This window comes from Lactuca virosa, chromosome 1 (genome assembly GCF_052849685.1).
Source record: "Lactuca virosa cultivar CGN04683 chromosome 1, Lactuca_virosa_CGN04683_v6, whole genome shotgun sequence".
NCBI lineage: Eukaryota > Viridiplantae > Streptophyta > Magnoliopsida > Asterales > Asteraceae > Lactuca > Lactuca virosa.
The window spans coordinates 184706214-184717212 of NC_136426.1; the positions used below are offsets into that span (position 1 = coordinate 184706214).

Genomic DNA, 10999 nt, shown 5'->3' on the forward strand with positions numbered 1-10999 from the left:
TGGAGTTCGTACGCAAAAGATACGACTATTTTAAAAAATCCAAACCAGTATAATACTGAATTTCTTAAAACTACTAAAATTGTTTCTATCCGTTGAGGGACTTGCACGCCTTAGATGGGAATTTCGAGAACGTTTTTGGACCCAAGCTATGTCTAATATTTAATTTAATATTTGAAATATTTCTAGTAAAAATATTTATAAAAGACGAAAAATCAGACGTTTCAGATAAATTAATCGCAAAACCTTAAACGTGATTTCATGGAGATCAGTATATCATAATTCAATTCCGTCTGCGTTTCATGAATCACCACGACCGAAACAATAAACATGCGCATTTATAATGATGTTTACATATCAAGATCTATTAATATAAAAACTGTGTGAAACTATATATAAAAATATGAGACATGCTTTTATGGTCAAATGAAAAATGTGTTTGCTAGAGTTTTTTGGTTGTAAAATATACAATATGTGTCAATAAACATCATGTAATCACAATGTATATAGGTTATGTAATTAAAATTACATAACAATACTACATATATGCATATCTATATATAAGTCATATATCACTTTCCAAATACCAATTACTAGCATACAATTTTGATACATATTATATATAAATCTCCAATTCCTTATATATGTCACATACATGCATAATAAACTTTTAATATGTGAGTGTACTAGTTGTGAGACCCATGTATTACATAAGTTAAATTAAAAAATAAATAAATAAATACAAAGTTAAAATATTTGAGAACTTTGAATTTTGAAGAAAATAAGAAAAAAATGAATTATTATAACTGAAATGTTTTTTTATCTATTAAATTTAAACAAATAATTTAAATAAATAAACTAAAGAAACTAATGAACTTTAATTTGGAAATTTTGAAATTAAATGGTAAGTTCATTAATGAAATTGATATCCATTTATTGCAATTATTATATTAAAATATTATGTGAATTTAATAAAAAGGAAAAACTCATAAAATGACATGTGGAAAAAAAATTAATTTAAAATAACCCTAAAATAACATTTGACAAATTGAATAAGAGTATGACATACGGCAAAAGAAAAAAAATCTTCATTTATTAGAGTAGATAAATATTATGTATGTATTATTGCCATAAAATTTCTCAAACAAATACATATATACATACATACAATATTATTAAACCTAAAAGTGTATAATAAATCTATTAGAAATATACATCAATACACATAAATACACGTAAATAATTAAACCAATGCATTACACAAATACATGAATAATTAAACCAATACATTTCTTGCAAATCCAGACAAAACATTGCTTGCAAGTCTCTTTAGTTGGCCGACAAATTGAAGATTTCTTGCACTCCTTCAACCAAAACAAGACTCAAACAAGGGATAATGACTTAGGAGGGTAATTAGGTTTCTAGTTTGTCCGTATTAGATCATTAAGGTTTTTTTGTGTGTATTAGACCAATATGGTTGTTATTACCGTTTAGAAATAGTCATTTTTACCGGTTTCTTCCTGTTTAACCGGTAAAAAGGACTATTTCTAAACAGTAATAACAACCATATTGGTCTAATACGCACAAAAAAACCTTAGTGACCTAATACGGACAAACTGGAAACCTAATTACCCTCCTAAGTCATTAACCCTAATTATTTAGAAAACATGCTTACTAATTAATGTGACTAACTTGTTTGACTGAAAATAGTTGCTTCCAGAATTTCCAAGTCCAAAAACTCATATGATTGATGATCTTCATTACATAAATATGCAACATTTTATCAATAACTTCTTTTTTGTCATTTAAATGTTTACATGAACACATCCATATGTACAAAAGCAATCTCACTTTGATACCTCTCATCAATGTCTACATTTGATAACGAATGGAAATGTAAAACCAACAGGGACTTGCAAAGGATGTCTATTATCAATTATTTTATAAACAACAAAACCACAACATAAACAAACACATACATATTATATACAACACATAAACGGAAGTTTATAAAGCATGAAACTTAATTATAGGAAAAGTAAAAAACTTAAAGGAGACTTTATAGAAAGAAAGATCACCCTTACTTGCCACAAATGGTTGAAGACATCAACAAGAAGATCAATCTGACCATGGAATCCACATGTTGTCTGATCATGACTTCAGTAGTTCATCTACTGAAACGTAAGAATTGCAATTGAACTCTATTAGCATTTGAAAAGGGAATTAGGGTTTCAGAGAAGACGACGAAGGGTTAAAAAAAATTTTTTGGATCATTTCTTGATTTGTGCATATCATCTTGCGCAAAGGCCATGCTAATCTTCTTTGTATGGTTCCAATTTTATCGACTATAGATGAAGATGAAGAGCTTCGCCATATAAAGGAGTAGCAGGTTCTTTTTCTGGTCGATATGGGACGACACGAGTTCTAAACGAACTAGTTTACTATTGATGGTCATATATTCTCAATGTCTTTAAAATTAGGGTTAATGACTTAGGAGGGTAATTAGGTTTTCAGTTTGTCTGTATTAGGTCACTAAGGTTTTTTTTTGTACGTATTAGATCAATATGGTTGTTATTACCGTTTAGAAATAATCATTTTTACCGGTTAAACAAGAAGAAACCGGTAAAAAAGATTATCTCTAAACGGTAATAACAACCATATTGATCTAATACACACAAAAAAAACCTTAATGACCTAATATGGACAAACTAAAAACATAATTACCCTCCTAAGTCATTATCCCTCAAACAATGTATAATGATAAAAATATAACACCCAAACACCACCATATTTCTTTTTCTGCCTGCATATTTGTTTCCAGCCAAGAACAATTTTGTTCTTGTTCTCGTGACTACCTATACACAAGAAGAACAACCTCATTTCCTTTCCCTCGTTCCCGTCAACCATAACAAACCACTGATTTCTTCCTTCTTTCTCCTGTCAAACATCAAACCCAAATATCTTTTTTTCCTCCATTGATTCCTTTCAGAACAAAGAAAAAAAAAGAAGAAATGTGTGGTTATCGAGCAAATAGCAATAGCCTCTTCTTCCTCTTCATTTTCCCCATCAACACAACATCCAAACACCACTCATGGCACCTGTTTCTTGCATCAATGACCAAGAAGGGCCCCTCGCACTTCCCTTCTTCTTTCGTCAAGCAAACACCACCAAAGCACTGAACCACCTCTTTGTCACCGCTGCTTACCTTGCCCCATCAAAAGACCTCTCTTCGGTTCTGCCTTTGTTCTCTTTCGTGACCGGTCAAACACCAGACACCCTTTCCCCTCGCACCTTTCCATTCTTTCCCTTCGAGCTCCCCTGCCAAAGCCTCTCATATGCGCTGCTGATTACTACTCGTATCACTCCAAAGCAGATTCGATCCTCCTCCCCTTCGCACCTCACATCCAGATGAGAGGGAGAACAAGCTCACTTCCTCAGCTTGCAATTGATCGACATCCATCGGAGCTTGCAATCGTCTTCATGCTTCCTTCTTACATGCCGATGCGTTATAATCGCTTTCGTTCATTCTTCATCCCTCAAACAAAAGACGGGGCATAAAAGCCCTAAAATCATTTTGATTTTATAAAATGAAGACATTAAACCCCTTTATTGAACCCTTTATTCAAAATGAGTCCTTTACCCAAAAACTTTGGTTTATTTAAAACATAACAGCCCCTCCTTTGGTTATTTTTAACAGAATAAATCCCAATCTTCAAACTTTAAATAAAAATAAGCATTTCAGCCCCTCTCATGGAGATTTCTTAAAAAAATTGGTCCAATTCCCAATCTTAAATTCCATTTAAACCGATTTGGTCCCTTCTTTGATTTATTTTAACCAAATCAGTCCTACTTTTGTTAATTAAATTACCAAACAGCCCCTATAATTTAGTGAAGTTACAAAACAACCCTTATAGTGGAAATTCTCTACAAAACGCTCCCAAAAGTATTTCAATGTTCAAGAATCGTGGTTTTGCGGTTTCTCACGTCAAGCTTCTCAAAATAAACCGATTACGAACAACTCGAAATCACACATCAAGGATGAATGCTTACGGCCCCTTTTTAATAATTTTAATTATTTAGCGGGGGAATACATGTGCCTATATACTTTGTTTATGCAAACTAACATTTTTATGCGAAAATACAAGAAATATGGTTTATAACATTGCTATTTAAAAATGATACTCGACTTTAATAAACTTTGTTTATGCAAACTAACTTTTACTTACTTACCAATCATACTCGACTTTAATAAACTTTACACAACGGAATTCATTATACCTAGTGACTTAACCAAAATTAAGTTAGGGTTGAGAGTTATTCCCATACTTTATTTAAGAGCTTTTTAGTGAGACTATATTCATTACCTGAGTCTAATCAACTAGAATACCCACACTACTATAACTGTTAATCTTCTGAGCAAGATACATATGTATAGATCTACACGGGATTCACATCCCCACATGCGGTTGCTAGTTACAACCTCGACAGATCAATCGAAGTGGGTGATAAGAGTCTATAGTTGTTACTACAATGTCCAATGAAACATTGTAGGGGGTACATTCATTCATATAGCTCGGTTCTAGGACTCACTATAAACATTAACTGGAATTTCTCACACTCTCTCTCTCTCTCTCTCACAACAAACCATGAGATTGGTTGCTTTCAAAACTATTTTAAGTATGAAATTACTTATGTAACAGTACAATTTGGTTTTTAAGTATATTGAAGGATTCTTACAAACACAATTTTAAGAGTGGATTTACTTATACAAAGATACATTTTGGCTTTCAAAGATTCTTTACAAATACGGTTTTAAGTATGGATTTACATACACAAAGATACATTTTTGCTTTCAAAGACTCTTTGCAAACACAATTTTAACTATTGTTATACATAAAAAGATAATACTTTTTAGACTTTTTAAAAGTATTACTGTTATTAGCAGAAAACCTGTAACTCTCACCAACCTTGTGTTGACCCTCAAAGTTACATCTACTCTCAGGAAATCACTAAACAAACATTTAGGATGGATTGGATTACATATGACATAATTACTAATTGTTTTATTATCTTCCTATCTATTAAAGAAATTCATGTATTATTATTATCTATAAGAACCTCGTATTCAAACATCAAGAAGGAATATGAATGTTATTTTAATTATTGTTGTACTTGTGCTATATATTTAGTTTACCTATGATCAATGAACTTAGTTGCATAGCCCAACGTATTCCGCCGCCTCGGCTGGGGGTATGACAGATATCATGAGTTTTCCAAAATTTTGTTAATATTCATTTTCTCTTATGCTCAAGGTTTCAGGTAATACCAACTTGGATAAAGATTCTTCAAAGTCTGGGTTAGGATTCTATTTATTCTACCCATAAGTGGATGAGACCCAACCTTAGCATTGTGGACTATCAAAGGGTGGTAATTATTCATTGTTATGCCAATCTATGTTCGATGTTTGAAGCAAAGCGATCTTACCATTATGTAGCTAATTTCAACCTACTGTTGCTTTCTCATCGTTCAATAGAAACTGCTTATTGAATTTGCACTTGGAGATCATGAATATGTCGCCTTAGCTACTTAGTTTCCACGTGTCAGAATTTTAATGGCTAACAACTCAAATTCAATTAAGACGCCATAAAGGGGTTTTGGCGGTTCCAATTTCAAATTTCCATATTTACGATTCCCCTAAAGAACCCTAACCCTTATTTTTGCAAATTTTTCTATATTTTATTGCAATTATGTTTCACGTCAATCAATTCAACACAACAGATGAAGAAATCTCACTTCCTCATCAAGATTCAATCCAATAATGTCTCGTTGAATCCAAATGTTAGTGCATATCTTGAAGGGCTACATATGCTAGTTCAATGCTTAAATTCATAAGTTCTTCATCATACATTATCATGGTCTTTAGCTATTCCAATGAACTAGTTAATTTTGGCTTGTTCTATAGCTCTCTGCGACAAAGGGAGATTATTATGTTTCAAATCAAAATGAAAAGGAAGAAGACTTTAATTGATAAGCAATTTAGTCGGATTCTTCAATTGGAGGTTCAAGGTTCATGTTGACTTCCGTCTTCCAATCAAATACTTAATCTACTAAATAACATGTCGTGTACTCCTTCTATTACTGTAATCAATGATTTCCGGAAGTCAAAATTACCGTCAATTTGGGGATTTTTTTTGGCGTAATAATTCGATATTTCACTGGAAGAAATTCAAGTTTGGAAAAAGCAACGTTGCAATTGTATTTGATACTGGTTGGTTTGTATGACAACATGAATGTTTATTATGCTTCATTGGTATGGGATGAATTTACAACTTACATCAACCATTCGAACAAGGCAACTGAAATTTCGAGTGCTCGTGTTTGGAGCTTAATTCTTATCGAAGCCTATAAACAAATAGGTATTCTTGTTCCAGCTGATACAAACAAATATGATTTTTCTCATTTACAGATCCCTAAGATTTTAGTTGATAATCCTAATGATATTCCTTAGATTTGAGAAAATACCTAAAGCTATGTTAGGATTGGTCCAAGTGTCAAATCTTCTATTGATTCGGTACAGGGAATTGATGGTTGGAGTTCCTCGTGCTCTTAATCACAAAAAGTCTAAGTCTAAGTCGAAGGGAGTAGTGGTGATCTAAGAACCAATGGGTGAGGAACTACCGCTAAAGAAATGAAAGGTTGCTAGAGTACGGAAGGCTGGTGGTAGTAAGAATTTCTCAAAACCTTTGCCTCAAAAGATTGAAGTGAATGGTTGTTGATAAAGACGATGTTGATCATTGCGACAGAGAAGATAATGAAGAGACTGGTATAAAAGATATGTATATGTTGAAAGGTACATCTTCAAAGTATAATCGTGAAGCAAATGCAGATGATGTAGATTGTTTGATCAATGATGCATTTCAACATAATAATTCACCTGATTCACCATGAAATATTTCCAATTATGAATATAATATAGAGGAGATAAGCAATCTGTATGTCACTATAAACACATCTAATGTGGACACAAACATCATGTTACATCCTCAACATTTGTTACTGATTCGAACACAGTTATTCCACATGAAGTTACTACTGTTGACTCAATAAGGAGGAGATTGGTTATCCAAATATCCATAGGAACACATCTAGTGTGGACCTAAAATGTCAACATCGGTGAGATATCTACCATTGATACTTTGACAATTATTCCTCCACCACTAAATTCACCACTTCGAGCATCCTTGATTCAATACACATAAATTCCATTACATTCTCCAACTTATGATGGTATCCTTACTCAACCAATTGCAACAATATTTTTCTATCAAACTACTAATCATTCTCTTGATCAAGGCAAAGTGTTTCTCTAAATATTGATGTTGATGATGAGGAAGGTTTTGGTTTTAGATAACTTACTTTCGATCTGGATGTGGAAGATATTGAAGATGAAGCTTTAATGTCAGGAAAACATTACAAAATCCTAAATTCAAAGATGAATATGATTTTGAAGTTCCTGAAAGATTCTAATTCTAACAATTATACAATTGTCAGTAAGGAAGAGTTGGTTTCATTATTGGGATCATAAGAGTAAAAAATAAAGGGAATGGTGAAGTAAGTTGTTACTGATATTCATAATAGACTCAAGAACAACTTGACTTCATTTATGTTTGATGTTTTTTAGATTCAAAAAGTTACTAGGGAGTGGTATGAGCTTATTGAGAAGATTATGTCATAGTTCAAGGAGTCCATTGAACTGAATGTGCAAAAGTTTTGTGATCTCATCTTTACAAAAGTTAAGAAGATTGATGGGTTGTTTCCAGGAGTTGAGAAAAATATTGATTGCTTGTTATCAACCACAAGGACTCTAGTCGAAGATATTCTAGATTTCAATGTAGAATATAAAGAAGAGTTGGATAAGAATATGAAACTGATGGTAAATTATGCAAGGGTATTGAGACTTCTCTTAATACTTTCAAAGAACAAATTTTGACGGTTATAGCTAATTCAATGTCTTCGATGTCTGCTGAGTAAATTACCAAGGTTGTGTCTTAGATACAAGCTTGTTTCAAATCTCAAATATCATTGATTCGTGATCTAGTACTCTGTTTTTCTACAAATTCTCCACTTGCATTGCATGTGTCACAAGGGAAAAAGGGTTGTTCGCTGAAGGTTGGAAATGATGAAAAATGCAAAGTTGTGGGGGAAGGTTTTTTCTAAGCAAATTCTGATTCCAATTCGAGCTAAACATGTTCACACAATGGCAAAAACAGTATCCACTCCTAATGTCGAAGTTGATATTTCTAAACTACAGTCGAGGAAGGGCTTAATAATAAATGAAGGGGAGGTTCTTTGACAGTAAATCCTACAACTTCTACAACAACAAAAGATAAAGGGAAGAGGCTTGAACCATCTGAACAAGGGGGAAGAATATAACGAAAGAATTAGAGATTGAAGCTAAATCTGCTAAATAGCTTCATGCGGCAAACAAAGAATGATCCCGCAAGGATGAACAAGGGGAAAGAGAACAAGACATAGATCTACGATACAATTGATTCTTTAGCTTTTGAAGAGGTAAATTCATTCAATAAAATGCCTAAGGAGAGTTATGTAATTGACAACTCACCACTTCAATAGTTGGATTTTCATTTTAGTCAAAATATTATCATATTTGCAGAATTAAAGCTTGTTAAGAGTTATCATGAAGATGAAAACTTCAAATTTGTGAATATGAGATTTCATGCTTTTCTTCGGAAGAAAGAAGAGGATATGTGGTATTTGAAAAAGATTATAAAGGTGGTGTCAATATCAAGGGATGAAGTGTTTGGCAATCTTCTTCAGAATGATCGATATAAAGGTGGTGTCACTATCGCTAATTTCCATTTGATGAATCAAAATGATCACATCACCTTGGCATATCTTATCAAAACTTTGGATGATAAGAAAGTGACAAATAAGAGGGCCTATGTTTTGGGATATGCTTATTTTAAGAACTTCATAGATTGCTATCTGGCATATTATGGTTTCTCTGACTTCAAGATTGAAAGATCTAGTATGCTCAAGAGTCATATTAAAGTGATATTGCTAATTAACATATGATACTAATGGGTCACACTAACAACAACTTGATATAATTAATTATTTATTAGAAATTGATTTTAATAAATATTCAATAAATTCTTCTTATTAATTAGAAATTATTTATATATAGAAAATAATAATTTTCTTTAACAAGTAACATTATATAATGCATATCGTATGAATTATTAATTCATGTACAACATTTTTGACAAGAAAAACTCGTTTTTCTCTTACCAAAAAGTTAAGGTTTTTATTTTATAAAAGAGTTTATGAAATTTACAAACTTTATATATTTCTTACTAGTTAAAAAGATAGATTTTTCTTTAAGAGACTAGTTATGGTGTTTTGATTAGTTTAATCAAAAGTAAGAAAGCATGGGGAACACTATGTGCATGGTTTGACTAAAAAGTGGAAGACCCTTTGTGTAAAGTTTTAGCTTTATTAGGCTTGCAATTTCACTTCTCTTTTGTACATGCAAAAAACGTAACATGTATTGTAGATGCATTCTCTCTCACTTTTGTTTATCTTTTGAAGATCACTTGCTTGCATTTTTCTCTCTTGAAGTTCAAATTTGGATATGATCTTCAAGCTTAAGAGTTTTATGAGTTTTAAAAGATTATCATCGTAAATCAAGTTACGTTCTCATTGGTGTCTCAAAGGTTCCACATTCTTCATTAACTTCCAAGCCACCTTTAGAGGATCCAAAGTCTACAAAGGTTGTTAAATTCTTCTTCTTCTTTGGTGCTAGTTTTCTTTCCAAACTTTTCAATAATATCATTGGTTTGTATAAAATGGGTTATGTTTATTCTAATATTAAAGTCTTTCGTTGTTAAATCTTATGTCGTTGTAAATATTATGTTTTTGAAACAAAGTTTGGAATAAAAACCCAACAATTGGTATCAAAATCCACCTTGCAAGTTTTGTTAGATTATTTTGATTTTTGGAAATCATAGTTTTTGGAGAATATGGATAACTTGGTTTTGTATAAAAACAAGTTCATACATATTTTCTATGACAACTTTATAATTGTTATTTTTTATGTGACAAAAGTTTCATGTATATTTTGTCATTTAAAGTTGTCTTAGAAAAACAAAGGTTATTTAATGTGTATATTGATATGTATGATGTGCATAAACTAGCCAATGACCATTGTGTTTGTTGTATTGTTGTGTTTTTTGTTTTTATTATAAAAAAATGATTGTGATAATTTAATTATTCATTGAGTATGTAATAAATTAAATAAATTAGTTTTCCTGGTTTATTTTTGTAAGTAATAGATTATTTGTTAGAAATAATTTATTTGTAAACAAATATAATAAGAAATGAAGTTGGAGCAATTTTCTGAAGACGAAAGAGCAATTTTCGAGATTAGAAGCATGCTAAAAGTTAGTGACAGTTTCTGAAAAGTGTCACTAATGTTGTTTCTTTAGGGCTATTGGACTTTTAGCAACAGTTGCTAAATTATTGCTTTCAAGAAGCTTTTACAACATTTTGCAAGCAATGAGTGTTTTCTCAAGTGGGAGCTTCTACAACAACATTACAATAAGAGTTTTTGGTCCCTTAAAATATCCGTTTAGGAATGGACTTGACATTTTTTGTGTTGGCTCACAAAAAATGTCATTAGTTGGTTATGTCTATGCATATTTATTTTTATGCATGTTTGTGTTGTTAATTTTATGCAATTATTATGTGTGGTTGATAAATTAGTTTTTCACATGTTAACATAATTTTTGGACAAAATAAACATCACATGGAGTTTGGTTTTCAAAATTTATAATATGGACATAAGATGTAAGAAGTTATTATTTTAAAAATAAAATTAGGCTTTATAAAAATGTTAATAATATAAAATTTTTGAATACTCAAATATAAGTTTTAAAATGGTGATTTTTGTAACTTATACAAACTCCAAATATATAAGTAA

General features: G+C 31.3%; 1 non-coding gene across 1 annotated transcript; it reads right to left on the bottom strand.

Moving 5' to 3' along the window:
* Positions 1-2256: 2256 nt before the first annotated feature.
* Positions 2257-2359, bottom strand: LOC145151556 (U6 spliceosomal RNA). The gene has a single exon (XR_013732123.1). It is a non-coding gene; the product is annotated as a U6 spliceosomal RNA (small nuclear RNA).
* Between the last annotated feature and the right edge of the window lie 8640 nt (positions 2360-10999).